The sequence below is a fragment of the Stegostoma tigrinum genome, chromosome 22, assembly GCF_030684315.1.
Source record: "Stegostoma tigrinum isolate sSteTig4 chromosome 22, sSteTig4.hap1, whole genome shotgun sequence".
Lineage (NCBI taxonomy): Eukaryota > Metazoa > Chordata > Chondrichthyes > Orectolobiformes > Stegostomatidae > Stegostoma > Stegostoma tigrinum.
In genome coordinates this window covers 14,928,814-14,945,235 of record NC_081375.1, presented here as the reverse complement: position 1 = coordinate 14,945,235, position 16,422 = coordinate 14,928,814, and the positions used below count along the sequence as shown (strand labels likewise).

General features: G+C 42.1%; 1 protein-coding gene across 3 annotated transcripts in view; it reads left to right on the top strand.

Moving 5' to 3' along the window:
* The window catches only part of btbd17b (BTB (POZ) domain containing 17b), a 134,438-nt gene that overhangs the window by 3,206 nt on the left and 114,810 nt on the right, over positions 1-16,422 (top strand). For 2 of the 3 annotated variants that reach the window (XM_059653667.1, XM_048555552.2), the window contains one exon: positions 3,349-3,423. The exons of the other annotated variant lie outside the window; for it this stretch is intronic. The gene's annotated coding sequence lies outside the window, so the exon portion shown is untranslated. Of the gene's footprint in view, positions 1-3,348; positions 3,424-16,422 lie in introns of those variants that run through there. 3 annotated transcript variants of the gene reach the window in all.

Sequence of the window (16,422 nt, the reverse complement as noted above, 5' to 3'; positions counted from 1 at the left end):
GCCACACACAATTCTGACTTTGAAGTAAATGAGTGTTCCCTGTCACTGGATCAAAACCTTGGGACTCCTTCCCTAATAGCCTTGTGGGTGTACATACAGCTCGTAGACTGCGGTGCTTCAAATACATGCGGCTTACCACTGACCTACCGAGGGCAATTAGGGATAAGCCGTAAATACTAGAGCTACATGCCATGAATGAACAAACCTGAAAAATTGATGGTACAGGTTGATAAGTCTGATTTGAAATACTTAGCTGTTTCTAAGCTTTATCAATACAGGCATAGAGTACATGAGCAAGGAAGTTATAATGAAGTTTTAAAACACTGGTTTGTTCACAACTGCAATACTATGTCCACTTCTGGACACCATACTTTGGGGAAAAATGAAGGTGTTAGGGTACAGAAAATTTTTGCAGAATGGTTCCGGGCTGTGGTACTTTATTTACAAGAACAGAGAGAATTGGAGAGTTGTATTTTTCCTTTTGTTTTTGGAGGGTTGGGTTGCTCTGTCTTTTAAAGGAGAGAAGACTTAGGGGATTTAACAGAGGTATCAAAAATCAGAAGTGCCTGGACAGAGTAGATCAAGAGAAACTGTCTTCACTGTTAAAAGGGTCAAGAAGCAGAGAATACACCTTTTAAAGTGATTGGCAAGAGAATCAAAAACAACTTGAGGAAGAAAACTTCTAAATGCCGTGGATGGTTTGGATCTAGAATGCACTGCATGAAAAAGTGGAGAAAACTGATTAAATAATGATATTCAAAAAGAAAGTTGGATAGACATCTAAAGAGAAACATACTTGTCTGGCAACGGAGAAAGAGCAAACAGTACGACTGACTGACTGATTTCGTCAGAGAGCCAGCATGGGCTTGATAGACCGAATGGTCTTTTTTTTCCATCCTGTAACCATTGTGTTTAGTTCAATCTGTTACTATTAGTTTATGTCAACATTTTCAATATTTGTTTTCCAATCTTAAGGGTGAATCAGATATTCCTGTTTAAATTGATTGTATACTTGTGTTTTTTAAAAAAAAACACAGTTGGCTCATGAGAATATAGATAGTGATATCTATTTTGGAAACTATTTTTGGTTGGTTTACATTCTGACAGAACAAGATTTCACTTTGCAGACACCACTGCTTCATTAATGCTACTGATGATCCAAGGGTCCTTAGAACAGTACGACCATAACTATAATTATAAGACTATACCTATAAGATAGCTGTGACTGGCAGTATGAGTCAATATTAAAGAATAGAAAATTAATTCTTACACATTAGAATTTAAAAATGCAGATATTAGAGTATGCCCAATATTCACCAGGAATAGACAGGTAAAGAATGACAAAGTTAATCATAATTTTTATACCTTTATTTTGAAAAATAGAAGATAATGAATGAAGCTGCCTCATTAGATACTTTCCCCCAAAGCCCAATTTACATCATTTGCAGCAGCAGCAATTTTGTTTTGTTTCCAAAATGTGTTCCCTTAAAAGCAATTAGCTCCAAACATGCCCTGCAGAGAATACAACACAATGATGACCTCTACCTATTATAACAACAAACGGGAATTGCAAATGTGCAGTTTAAATAATTCATATGGAATATAGTAAAAGTCTTAAAATGAGAGCCACGTCCTTTGGAAAACACTGAATGGTTTTTACATGTCATTGTATTTCTGACGTAGTTATTATAATAGCAAATGTATTTTAATGTCATGCTTTTTGAATAATAACTACCATAGAGGTGGCATGCGTTTATATCCTGCCAGTGTTTTCCTTAAGTGAAACAAAATTACGCTCTTGTGTTTGTGTTGTAGCACTTAACAATTTGACTCTTATGAGTTAAATTAATATGCTACATGCTTAAGGTTCTGAAATTTAAAGTCAACTACAATGTGTGGAATACTGTGGCTTATAGTCCTAGCTTTTTTGTTTTAATATTACATTTTAATGAACTAGTTAGTGATTGGAGGTGAAATTTAGTTTAAAGAGCTCAAAAGATATCAAAAGGGGACTTTAGATGGAACACGGAGTAAGACAAACAATCGTAATCTCTTTAGCGGATTATCCCGATGTCTTCATCCCGCTCAGGTTGCACCTATGAACTTGACGTTTCACTAATTTATTGTGTAACAACCTTAACACAAGAATAGAATTTTTCCATTGCAGCAGTGGGAAGAACAACGCCTCAAAATCTTACAAGAAGATAACCTCCTAACCCACTCCTTCACTCTAGCCAATGTTCCAATCTTAATCACTTCTGGACACAATATTTCCCTCTTGGACAAGAGGGGTAGAAGGGGAAATATAGTATAGCCAAGTGCAGCTACATTTAGCCAAAGATGTTTTACTTGGCTTATTTACACAATTGACTTCTGAGTCTGTAATAGCTTCTGTAAGTTACGTCAATAGTTTTCAGTGGGATAGTGTAATATTCCATCCAGTTTTTCCCAATCTGATTACTGGAGGGCCAACTTATGACTTTTCAGTTTCTGATTCATTCTTAAATTGTTCTGATATTTTATTTCACTCTCTGTAACTTTCACCACTATAAACCTACTTCTGGTCTGCCTATCTTCCATGTTCTCATATCTCTTTAATATATTAGCATGACACACTTGCTGATTTTTATTTTCCTCTTGTTCAGAAAACCTACGACATAATTTATAACACTGAGGTCCTTTTTGAGTTTAATAAGGTCCAGTTACTTCTAATGGTTTGCTGAAGACCAGTAAAAGATCTAATGCCTTACCTTCAGCAAAAGTCTGAGCATTCACCTTTGAATCTATATGTTCAGCACTTACTTAAATGCTTTTTGGTGAACTCACACTTCAGTTTGTTGTCACAGAAATTTGACAAATAGATTAGAAGTGTAGTCTATGAGCTTTGGTTTGTAAATCCTTTATAAGTTAATTTAAGAAATCCATGTTCATAAATGAAAATATCCGTTCAAAAGGACTGAATTCTGTGGACTCATTCGGGGCATCCCTGATGGCAAACAGTTAAAAGGAAATTTCTTTATCCCAGTCATAAGGACACGCCTGACAATAAGTGCAAAACATAGTATTTAAACTTCGATGTCGTCCTCCCAAATCTTCTTGAAATTGTAGGTGATAATCTAAGGACATAATTGTTTTGTTTCCAACCAGTCATTTTTCCTCAAATACGTGTGATGTAGAATGTAAAACCTTAACCGGATTGTTTTGCTTTGGGTAACCCATATCTTGTAAAAATTAAACTAACTTTTGGCTGTATTTTTTACCGTAACTTTCCAGAAAGATACTATTCTGGAAATCTTGCCGAAACATCAATAATTATCAAAAGATAGTGATTTACATTCCTTCTTTTAGGTAGGAGTCTTTCACAATTGATTAAGACCCTGCTAAATGGTTCTTTGAATGCTGATATCAGATTGAAGATGCAGGGTAAGTTGATGGTTCAGGTTCCCCCACTTCCTGACATGTATTGGCGGGTCTGGCAAAACTTAACTGCGTCTTTGCATAATTTTGGCCAATGAAAATGTTTTTGCATTTTAACCTGCATTGTCCTATTACATAAGTAACCTGCTATTGGAATTTTATGAGCCACTTGTAAGATTTCATTACTGTACTCAAATGGAATTACCACCTGAAGGGGTACCACTGGCTGAGCCAACACTATTGCCCATCCCTAGTTGTCCTTGAGAAGGTGGTAGTGAGCTCCAGTCCTTGTGCTGCAGGTAGACCCACAGTGCTGTTGGGAGGGAGCTCCAGGATTTTGACCCAGCGACAGTGAAGGAATGGCAATGTATTTTCAAGTCAGGATGGTGAACTTACAGGGGATCCCATGTATCTACTGTGTCTTTCTAGATGGAAGTGGTCATGGAGTTGGAAAGTGCTGCCTAAGGAGGAAGGTTTTGAATTCCCGTGTGTTGTTGAAGAGCCATCCAGTAGTCACCTGTGCATTGCAGGTGAAAGGACTCATAATGATGAGTGCTGGAATCCAGCTAGCGAACAGCAGTAGAGGAACAGAAGAGTTCTCTGGTTCACTGGCAGTACTCAAAACAATTTCAAAAGAAACAGCATAAAACAATTTCAACCAACCTGCAAAGCCATCAGTCCTGAAGTTGACTGTTCAACTATTAACATTCCACTGTGAATGCTTCATGAATAACCCAGAGAGAATAATCTGTGTATCTTTTAACTCACATCTCTTCTTAATCTGTGTCTGTGTGTGATGCATTTTTTTTGCGCGTTTAGTAACTATTCTTTTGTCACTTTAGAAAGCCTGGTTAAATTGATTCCTTTTTAAAACATAGATTCAATTGGTGTGGGAGACAGGCATCCACAAGGGAGGGATCCTTTGTAAATTAGCCTTGTTGCAACCAACTAAGAGAAGGCAAGTGAAGAGAGGAGGGAAGCCCATTCATCTTCCTAATTGGGCACTTGACGATTTCGGGTATAATAACCTCATTGCGTCTGGTCTTGACAAATGGCGGGGGGGGGGGGGGGGGGGGGGGGGGAAGGGTCACTGGTGGAATTTGAGGACAATGAAGGTGACCAAAGTTGTGGTAGAAGGATTAAAATCAGGGCATCAAAAATTAGATTTTCAAGAAAATGAACATGAAGACAGAAAGAGTGGAGAAAAAAATGGGGGGGAGGGGAGAGGGGGAGAGAGAGAGAGAGAGAGAGAGAGAGAGAGAAAAGGGATTTTAAAAAAATAAAGAACCAGAGAGGATATTTGGAGCGGGGTGGGGCGGGGGGTTGGCGGGGAAGTCTGGCTGGTTGGAATCATACCTGGCACAAAGGAAGATAGTGTGATTGTTAGAGCTCAGTCATTTTATCTCCAGGACATCTCAACAGGAGTTCCGCAGGGTAGTATCCAGGGTCCAACAACCTTCAACTGCTTCATTAAAACCCGTCCCCCCATTCTAAGGTCAGAAGCAGGGGATATTCACTGATGACTGCACAATGGTCAGTATCATTCACAACGCGTCAGTTCCCAAAACAGTCCATGCTCCAAATGCAGCAAGACCTGGGCAATATCCCGGCTGACAACTGACAAGTGATGCTGTGACCATCTCAACAAGATAGTGTGACCACCATCCTTTTGAAATTCAAACTGAACTTGACTAGTCATATAAATACTACTGACTACAAGAGTAGGTCACAGGCTAGGAATCCTAACTTACCTCCTGCCTCCCCAAAACCTGCACTCCATCTACAAGGCACAAGTCAGGAGTGTGAGGAAGTGCACTTCAGTTATCTGAATGAGAGCAGCTCCAACAACACTCGAGGAAATTTTACACCATCCGGGACAAAACAGTTTGCCTGAAAAACACTGCATTCACAAGCATTCAGTCTCTTCACCACCAGTGCATATAGCAGCAGCATGCACGATCTGCAAGATGCATAGCAGAAATTCGTCAAGACCCTTCATACAGCACTTTCTGAACCGCTGACCAGAATGATCTAGAAGGACAAGGGCAGCAAATATGTGAGATCACCATCATCTGTAAATTACCCTCCAAGCCACTCTCAATCTGACTTTGAAATATATCATCCTTCCTCCCTTGTCACTGGGTTAAAATCCTTGAATGTCCTTTCTAATGGCATTGGGAATCCACCTGCAGTGGTTTAAGAAGGCACTTTCTCAGGGGCAACTAGGGACGGATGGTAAATGCTGGCCCAGCCTGTGATGCTCACATTCCATGAACAAACAATTTAAAAGAAATTGTTATAGCGATAGTGCCTTTTCCATAGAGTCCCCACAGTTTGGAAACAGACCATTTGGCCCAACTCAGCCTCCCCACCCAATAACCCCGCAATTCCTGTGGCTAATCCACCTAACCTGCACATTTTTGGACTGTGGGAGGAACCCCGCACAGACACAGGGAGAATAAGCAAATTCCACACACAGTTGCCCCAGGCTGTAATTGAACCCAGATCCCTTGCACTGTGAGGCAGCAGTGCTAATACCTGAGCCATAATGCTGCCCTTCTCTTTAACTGTACTCTGAAATAACTTTCAACTATGATTTTAATTTGATTGTTACAATAAAAGCCTTAAGATGTTACCAGTCTGCACAAGAATCATAATTTCATATTCCCAGGAAGAGTACTGAAGATCTTCTGTGCCCTCTACAATCTTTACATAACAGAAGGTCTAAAAATGATAAATTATAGGAACCAGAAACAAGTGACGTAGGGTCGCCCAGGAGATATTGTTGTGAGCAGATAAGGGAACCCATGTGTGCTTTTAGTGCTCGCTTTTATCCAATGCTCAGCCAGCTCTGTAGAAGTTGCAACTCAACCCAGCTGTCTTTAAAAACTGAAAGAACTGCGGATGCTGTAAATCAGAAACAAAAACAGAAGTTGCTGGAAAAGCTCAGCAGGTCTGGCAGCATCTGTGAAGAAAAATCAGAGTTAATGTTTCGGATCCAGTGACCCTTCCTCAGAATTCTTTAACTTCAACAGTGTTTTCTTAGAGGAATCTTTCATATCTTGAAGACCAAATTGTTATGAAACCATCCCATTAGTGATTGAAAAGTTTAAACTATTCTTAGGATTCCAAATTTGCTTAAAACACAACTTTTTTTACATTTAGAATTTGCAGAATTATTTACACAAATTCACCTTTGATCAGCAATAGTAAACATTACAAGCTATTGGAAACCTGATCTCCAACAATGCAACGTTTTAAAATTGTCACAACCTAAGACTTGCACAGACATTTAACTTATTGCCAGAAGAAATTTCTGACTTTCAATGAAATGTTGCAAACAGCTCAAAGACTATGACAGCGAGACAATTTCTCCCTTTAACAATAAAGGAAGAGAAAGGGGAGACAATAGCCATGTAAATGTAAGTTCCTTGTCCTGAGATAATGGGAACTGCAGATGCCGGAGAATCCGAGATAACAAAGTGTAGAGCTGGATGAATGCAGCACCTGATTGGCTGCAGGGCCTGGTTGAAGCTTTCAGACAGCTTTTCCCGTCCCCTCTATCCTGATAAAGCTGGGGTCCAAAACATGGACCATGGTAGAATGACGCCAGGATGATGAGTTGTAATCATGTGGTGTGTTCATTTCGATGCATGTGCCCTCCTATGCCAGGGATACTACTGTCCCAACAAGGTGGGAGACCCTGAGCTGTCGTGAGCACCTTGTTCTGCTACAGGAATACACGAGCAGGTAGGCCGGCCATGTAATCTGCGTGACCGACACGAGACTCCCCAAGCAGCAGCCCTACTCCCAACTCTGAAATGGCAGGCAAGACCCAGGTGGACAGAGGAATTGCTTCGATAATACCCTCCAGGCCATCACTGGCAATGTGTGGCATTCCTGCTGACTCCTGGGAATCACTGACCCAAGACCATCCAGGGAGCACCTGGGATGGGGTCAAGTACCTCAAGACTTGCTGTTGGGCAAAAGCAGAAACTGGGCAAAAGTAGCACAACGAGCATGCTCCCACCACCTCCATTTCCACAACCACCTTCTACCTCAAGTATAATAGAACTTGCAGAAGCCGCATGGGACAACCACATACCGATTCACTTTAACAGTGGAACAGGGTCATCCTCGTCTGCAGGGTCTGCCAGTGATGATGATGATGATGAAATGAGCTTGTGCTGGTGCTGCCAGGATAGGTCCCATGATTACCCCTCCTCACTCTCTGTTAATGCTTTAGATCTGGGGATCTGCTGGTTCACAGGATTAACATCCATTACCTTGATCAGCACGGAATTCCCAAAAGAGAAGTCATGGTTAACACAGCGTGGAGCTGGAGGAACAACAGCAGGCCAGGCAGCATCCGAGGAGCAGGAAAGTTTCCCAACCTGAAACACCGGCTTTCCTGCTCCTCTGATGCTGCCTGGCCTGCTGTGTTATCTCTGACTCCAGCATCGGCAGTTCTTACTATCTCGGAGTAGCGGCTTACAAGTCACTTTAATCTGTCCTATAAAGTGAAGGGCCGTCATTAAATTGGTTTGGCCTTGTGTGTCTTTTGTGACCGCCTGCCGTTTCAGTGTGAATTTCACTGTTTGCTTTGCCAGCAGATTTTGCTAATTTTGCTTGTTTGCTTGATCCAGGTATACCCACTTAGCTACAATCTTCCTGCTAATAACAGGGGACTTTTTTTTTTCCCCACCCTGTCTGTCTTGTCCCTCAAATCTGTGACAACTTTGGAGAATTCTGTTGAATGATTGTCTGGTGAGAGAATTTTGTAAACAAAGCTGTAGCTGCTGAGAAAATGCCTTTGGGAGGACACCAACCCTGGCAGAGTGAACTCGACCATACCATATCTTGCCTGTGATCTTGTGTCTAGAAGTTGCCAAACTGGTTTTAATTAACAATTGGTGTCGCTTGAAGAGATAGTAGAAACTGCAGATGCTGGAGAATCTGAGATAACAAGATGTAGAGCCAGAAAAACACAGCAGGCCAAGCAGCATCAGAGGAAAGCTGACGTTTCGGGCCTAGATGTTTCAGAAAAATGAAGAAGGGCCTTTCTGAAGAAGGGTCTTGGCTTGAAACGTCAGCCTTCCCGCTCCTCTGCTGCTTGGCCTGCTGTGTTCATCCAGCTCTACATCTTGATGTCACTGCAATTCGTCCAGTGATAAAGTACAACTTCTGGTATTTCAGTGCCAAGACTAAAGATAATTGAAAGAGAAAACGCTGGGGAAATCAGCAGGTCTGGTAGTAACTTAGGCGAGGAAAATAGACATTTCGAGTCCAACATGACTGTTCTTTGGGACTGACAGGGATGGAAAATGATGGTTACCATGCTGTTGACAAGAGAGGGTGGGCAGGGGTAGGCAGAGGAGTGGGTGAAACAGGTGGTGAAGGTGCCCAGAGCAAAAGACAAAGAGTGTTAATTCCAGTGCAGGAGAGATACAGACGCAGAATAGGTCTTAATGCTAGGTGTGAATAATAGAAACCATTCAGCTCTGGGGAAAGCAATCTCTTGCAAACATGACGCTGCAGGGATGGGCAAAAATGGGGGAGAGTATGAGTTATAAGGATGTTACTCTCAAAATTGCTCAACAACAATGTTGTGATCCCTTGGCACTATTTTGTGAAAGGGTGTGAGTGTTATCTTGAGCTATATATATATATCCGTAAACATTCACGAAAACACAGAATTAACTACCGCCACAGGGCTGTTTATGGAGTTTGCTGTTTGTAAGCTAGCTGCCGTATTTCCTAAATTACACTTCAAATATGCTTCATTAGGCTTAGTGCTTTGGGACATTCTGCAGTCACGAGCTGCTGTAGAAATGCACGTTCATTTGTATTTACTTTGGAAGATTCACAGTGCTGTTTTGTCATTTTATGTGTGCTGCCAAGTACTCTGTGGTTTTGGAGTGTTGGACACTGAGGAATATCAGGGAAGAAGTGTCAGCTCCTTGTGAGAGATCAGGGAAAGCAAAAGAGGAAAGCTGATTAAGCACTACCATGGCTTTAAGTGGTGCCTTTTGTCCTGTTTTTTCACCTTGTTATATTCCCAGATTCCTCCTCTGAGAGTGATGCAAATATCTCACTAGCTCTATGTACCGACTGTATTTGGATCAACAACATACTCATGGGTCACTGGCCATTTCATTTTCTTAGCTAGTTTCTTAAATGAAATGAAGAAAGCTTTCGTCGAACATTGGCAAAGCTTGGACATATTTAAGCAGATCCCCACCAGGGCTTTGGCCACAATAGGTTTGCTCTTGATCACCGTCCTCCTCACAATGGTGACCTTTCATCTCGACCTCTGCCGTTTTAAGTCGACTTTGAGTTTTCAGTTCCAACCGCAGAATTCAAAAACTCTCTCTTTCTTCCTTTCCTTTTCTTCTTCCTCTGCTTTTAATCATAATTAAAACAGCTTCATTTTCTTTTCACGTTCAAGCTGCTTTATTTGCAGTCATATTTTAGCCATTCCCGATTATTCCGATGGCATTCCCGGCAGTTGCAAATTCTGCGCAAAGTGCCACAATGACTCTCCCTTTGCTCACAGATAAAGACAAATCCAACTCGAGCTTGTTTGTCAAAAGCTTTGCCTTTCTCACTTTCTGTAAAACTACCAAAGTGACTTCTTCCACCCCCCCACCCCGCCCCAGGAAACTCCTGGTGACTGAAAGGGGCCCTTATTACAGAAGGTGCACCCTGTTTAAACCAAAATAAAAGTAAAGCACCAAAATTTGCAACTCACTGTCTTTGAGTCCAATAATCCTAAACCCAACCTGGAATTAGAAATTTTGATCCGGGAAAGCCTTCAACTTGTATGGACCAGACCAAGCCCCCTAAAAATATATTACGAAGATAGTCTAGACCCTAAATTTTTCCTACTTTTAAAGGCATGTGCCAGGCATTCCAAATGCAATTTGATTGGACAAACTATCAGTTGAAGCAAAACACACTTCAATCATACGCTGTAGTTAAAATAAAGAAAAAGGAAGAAGAGATCGAATAAGAGCTAACACAGTGTGGAGCTGGAGGAACACAACAGGCCAGGCAGTATCAGAGGAGCAAGAAAGTTGACATTTCAGGCCGGAACCCTGAAGAAGGGTCCCGACCTGAAACTTCAGCTTTCCTGCTCCTCTGGTGCTCAGCCTGCTGTGTTCCTCCAGCTCCACACTGTGTTATCTCTGACTCCAGCATCTGCAGATCTTGCTGACTCAGAGATCGGAATAACCTAACTTCATGAGAAAACTTCACAGAATAATAGATTATCACACTCCTGAACAGTAACTCAAGCAGCATCTCGGGAGCAGAAAAGCTGACGTTTCGGGCCTAGACCCCTCTCTGATGAAGGTTCTAGGCCTGAAATGTCAGCTTTTGTGCTCCTCTGATGCTGCTTGGCCTGCTGTGTTCATCCAGCTCCACACTTTGTTATCTTGGATTCTCCAGCATCTGCAGTTCCCATTATCCCTGAACAGTAACTGTTCCAATATAGTAACATCCCATTAACACACACTTGGTAAAGGCAGATTCAGTAAAATGGATTGTTTCACATGCAATTCTCCAGGCCAGGAGGGAAAATAAACATCAAGAGAAATCTCTGAGACAGAAACTGTAGCAGGAGAGATGTACAGCAGCTTCCCAAACCCAGCTCCAAGACCCCAAAAGCGACTGATGCTGTAAAACTAACACTAAAGTACTGGTTCTGTGGGAGCTTGAGCCCATCCATTCAGGATGCTTCTATTGTTCCAATTTTAAAAAGAACCTAAGGCCTCACAAACTGAATTCAAATAGACAGTTCATCGCCTCTGTCTTAAAACCTCTCTCTTTAAAAAAACAGGGTGGCACGGTGGCTCAGTGGTTAGGAACCACTTCTGCCAGGAACCCAGATTCAATTCCACCCTCGGCCAATTGTTTGTGTGAGTTTGTACATCCTCCCCGTATCTGTGTGGGTTTCCACCCACAGTCCAAAGATGAGCAGGTGAGATGGATTGGGCAATTTAGCATCAGCATAGTGTCCAGAGATATCTAGGTTGGGAGGATTAGCCACGGGAAATGCAGGGTTACAGGGGTAAGGTGGGGAGGTTGGTGGCCTTCGAAGGGTCTGTGTGGATTGCTGGGCCGAATGGCCTGCTTCCACACTGTAGGAATTCTAAGAGGACAAAATACACATCTTGACGCCTTAGTATTGCTACATTATGTTCCCTCTGGAAGTACAACCAAGTGGCCGCTCATTTATGACGGGGAGCGTGAGGGACCGTCTGTCTTCCCAGATCATTTCTGTGTATGCATTTCTAGCACAATCCATCAGTAGAGACTTCAACAGACAACACTGCTAAACACCAAGATAACACGGTGTAGAGACCCTAGGTCTGAAGCATCAGCTTTCCTGCTCCTCTGATGCTGCTTGGCCTGCTGTGTTCATCCAGCTCTACACCTTGTTATCTGAGATTCTCCAGCATCTGCAGTTCCTACTACCTCTGAAACAATGTTAAACACCATTCAGTTAGCATCTCCCGCCATCCAGTGGCCGTTTCTAGAAATGAAAACAACACGCTTTGAGAGAGCCGGCTCTGTGCCAATTCTAAACAATTACCCTTTCAGTTCTGCCCAAAATTCTAACATATTCTATCAAAATGCCTCTTAAACTTCTAAATTCCAGGGAATGCAAACCTTGTTTCTGTAACTTCTCATGATCTAATCTTTGGCGATCTTGTCTTCCCTACAGTCCTAGCACTGCCGATATATCTGTTCGGAGATGAGGTGGCAGGATGGCACATAATGGCCCAGTGCTTTGAATAGCTGTAGAAAAAAATACTTCCTCACATTTATTTCCAGACCTCAATTTATAAAGGCTAGCATTCCATTAACCTCTCTGATCATTTTAATTATTTGTGTACACAGACCCGTAAATCTCTTCTAAGCTCCATTGGTCAGAGCATTTTACCACCAATAAAGTATTTAGATTTATATTGTTTTGTCTAAAGTGTATGAAAAGACACTTACCTGCACTAAAATACATCAGCCACAGTTCAGCTATTCACCTCATCTCAGTTTGAATGTTATGCTTCAGGTTACACCATCTGTTATATCACTGGTCTTTGTGTCACCTGGACACTTGGATATAGGCTATTCAACTAAATTATTTTTTCAAAATATTCCAACTGTTCAACTGAGGTTTTATCAAAAACTAGTTCTTACCAGTTTGCTGTTTTTGGGCACAATCTCATTTCTGTTAAGGTTAACTTGTCCAAAATTTAGAATTTATGGCATTCGTGTAAATTGTTCATTTAGGGCTGGTGATTATATTGTAGGGGACGTGTTGATCACATGATTTGTGATCCTAACCCTAATCCTAACATTAATCTTAATCCTAATTTAATAAATATAATTAATGGATAGTTCATTGCCTCTCCAAACAAGAACATTTTAATGGACTTTTTTTAATAATTGCAATTATCCTTACTGTCCAGCAGGAGACCCCACATCATAAGTTTACCTATTGTAACATCAATGGCTATTGCAGATACATTTACAGCCAAGCTCCTGATGAGATTCCCGAATTTTTTAAGGTTCTGGACAGGATTCTCGAATCATCCAGCTCCCGAACGAGGTGGAATGAACTGGCCGCCCTTGGTTATTCACCTCGGTTAGTCACAACAAAGTTAATTTTAAAAGGAACCCTTCCTTTTCAAATACCCTCCCCCAAATGTAAATGAACTTATGTTTTAAAAGGAGCTGATTTAACCAGTCTTCCTCGAATGAACAGAAAATGCAAATTAATTAGGTATGAAATAGAATAAGAAATAATGCAACACATATATGCAAAAATTAGAAATAAGATGTGCCTTCAAAAAGTGCAAAATAAGAGAAAATATGGATCAGTTTCTGAATTGTTCATGTAGAACAGATAAGAAGATGCAGTTATGATTAGTTGGGAACAGTAGTGATGACACTAGCAGTGAATTTTGAGATTCTTGGTCTCTCAGGTTGGAGGAAAATCCGTTGCTCTGAGTCTTTTCAACAGTGACTGAATTCCACTGTTCAGAGTGAAAGACATTCTTTTGATTTGTTTTACCTGCACTGCAGGGGTGTTTTAGAATATGTGGCCCTCATAGCACTCTGAACCCCACACTTGAATGTCCAGCCAACAACAACGCACAGACTAGTGGCCTTAGTCGGTGGGCTTACACCGATAACCATTTCAAGCCCACCAACTCCCACAGCTACCTAGAATACACTTCCTCCCACCCACCTTCCTGCAAAAATTTCATTCCCAATTCCTCCGCCTCCGCCACGCCTGCTCCCAGAATGAGGCATGCCACTCCTGTACATCCCAGACGTCCTCGTTCTTCAAGGACCGCAACATCCCTCCCTGCAGTGGTCGAGAATGCCCTCAACCGTGTCTCCCGCATTTCCCGCAATTGATCCCTCACACCCCATCCCCACAATAACCGCCAAAAGAGAATCCCCCTCATCCTCACATACCACCTGACCAACCTCCGGATACAATGCATCATCCTTTGTATCCACTGTACCCATTGTGGCTTCCTCTACATCGGAGAAACCAAGCGGAAGCTTGGGGACCACTTTGCAGAACACCTCCGCTCGGTTCGCAATAAACAACTGCACCTCCCAGTCGCGAACCATTTCAACTCCCCCCTCCCATTCCTTGGACGACATATCCATCCTGGACCTCCTGCAGTGCCACAATGATGCCACCCGAAGGTTGCAGGAACAGCATCTCATATTCCGCTTGGGAACCCTGCAGATCAATGGTATCAATGTAGATTTCACAAGCTTCAAAATCTCCCCTCCCCCCACTGCATCCCAAAACCAGCCCAGTTTATCCCCTCCCCCACTGCACCACACAACCAGCCTAGCTCTTCCCCTCCACCCACTGCATCCCAAAACCAGTCCAACCTGTCTCTGCCTCCCTAACCTGTTCTTCCTCTCACCCTTCCCTACCTCCCACCCCAAGCCGCACCTCCATCTCCTACCTACTAACCTCATTCCGCCTCCTTGACCTGTCTGTCCTCCCCGGACTGACCTATCCCCTCCCTACCTCTCCACCTATCTTCTCCTCTATCCATCTTCGGTCCGCCTCCCCCCTCTCCCTATTTATTCCAGAACCCTCACCCCATCCCCCTCTCTGATGAAGGGTCTAGGCCCGAAAAGTCAGCTTTTGTGCTCCTGAGATGCTACTTGGCCTGCTGTGTTCATCCAGCTCCACACTTTGTTATCTCCAAGTCAAACGTGCTGGTTTCAATATGAACAAAGCTTGCCAAATAACTGTCAGTCATCATCTAACTGGTGCACTCACTCTGGCAAAGCCTGTCGCAGCTGGAGCTCACTTACAATCAAAACTCTTCTCTCATAGAGTAGAAAATGTTGTCCTCCTTGACAATGGCATTCTTGGAAATATCCTGATGACTACAAGATGAAAAGCTTCAACAAAATATGTGTTTTTTCAGCAATAATCAAGTTCTGTGCTATTAAATAGCCATTTATCATTTCTGATGACTTAAAGAAATAAAATGCATATTTTGTGTTGATCTGTTGGTTATCTCTACAATACTATGTCCAAATGAAGAATGAATCATAGAGATATGCAACATAGAAACAGATCCTTTGGTCCAACTTCTCCATGCCAACCAGATATCCTAAATTAATGTAGTCCCATTTGCCAGCATTTGGCCATGTCCCTCGAAACCCTTCCCTGTTCATGCACCCATCCAGCTTTAAATGTTGTAATTGTACCAGCCTCCACCACCTCGTTCCATACCCACAACATACTCTGTATAAAAAAGTTGCCCATTGGGTCTCTTTTTAATCTTTCCCCTCTCACCTTCAACCTATGCCCCTCTAGTTTTGGACTCCCCTACCCTGGGGAAAAGTGCTTGACAATTTATCCTGTCCGTGCCCCTCATGATCTTACAAACCTCTATAAGGCTACCCTTAGCCTCCAACGCTCCAGGGAAAATAGCCCCAGCCTATTCAGCTTTTCCCAGGGTCTGTAAAATCAGAAAATTCCTCTCAGGCTCTGAAGCCCTAGTTGTTCGTCGCCACAGAGTTGAAATGATTGTAAATGAAAGTGTTGCAATTGTACCATTCACAACTGAGTATTCTACCGTCTCTGAACAGGGACATATATGGAGCAGGCATCCTATCCACTGAGGTTTTTCCAGAGGGAGGAGGGTAACTTCTTCAGGGTAGGATCTAGGCCCAAAACATCAGCCTTTGTGCTCCTCTGCTGCTTGGCCTGTTGTGTTCAGCCAGCTCTACACCTTGTTGTCTCACATAGATGGAGAAAATAGGTTCAACAGAGATTCAGTTTTGTGCCAGGAATTACCTCATTTATCTGATTTATCCCATAGATTAAGGAACAGTTGGGACACAGCTATTCACTACGTAACTATAATGAATGGTATGGTTGAGGCTTTCACAGAAAGTTTCGAAGGAATGAGGTTACTCAGGATTTAATGAGAAGGTGGGGACAAGAGGTGCAGGGAATAGCCTTTGTTGTTTCAAGGAATAGACTGCAGCAGTTCAAAAAGGCAGCTTATCACCACCTTCTAATGGGCCACTAGGGACAGGCAATAAATATTGGCCCAGACAGTGAGACATGCATCCTTTGAATGAATTAATTATTCCTGTTTTTCCCAGATTGCCAACCAAAATTAAAATAATTGACAACCATTTCTCTTCCATCTTTTATTTGGCATTCTTAATGTAATTCTTTTAACTTTTCAGAATAAAATCCCTTTGAGAAATCTTTCTATTTTATCTTGATGAATAATGTAACTGGGTGCTCAGATAAAATTTTTGTCACTTTGAAGATCTTCTAATCATTCTGTGAACACAAAGGAAAGGCTTATCACAAAACCTGAAGTGCACACATGGCCTGGTGTATCTTGCCTGCAAGCAACAGAAACGTGAGCTAATTTGAATGAAAATCAAAGCTTTGAATGAAGGATGAGTAGAAGATCGTTGCTGTACTCAATG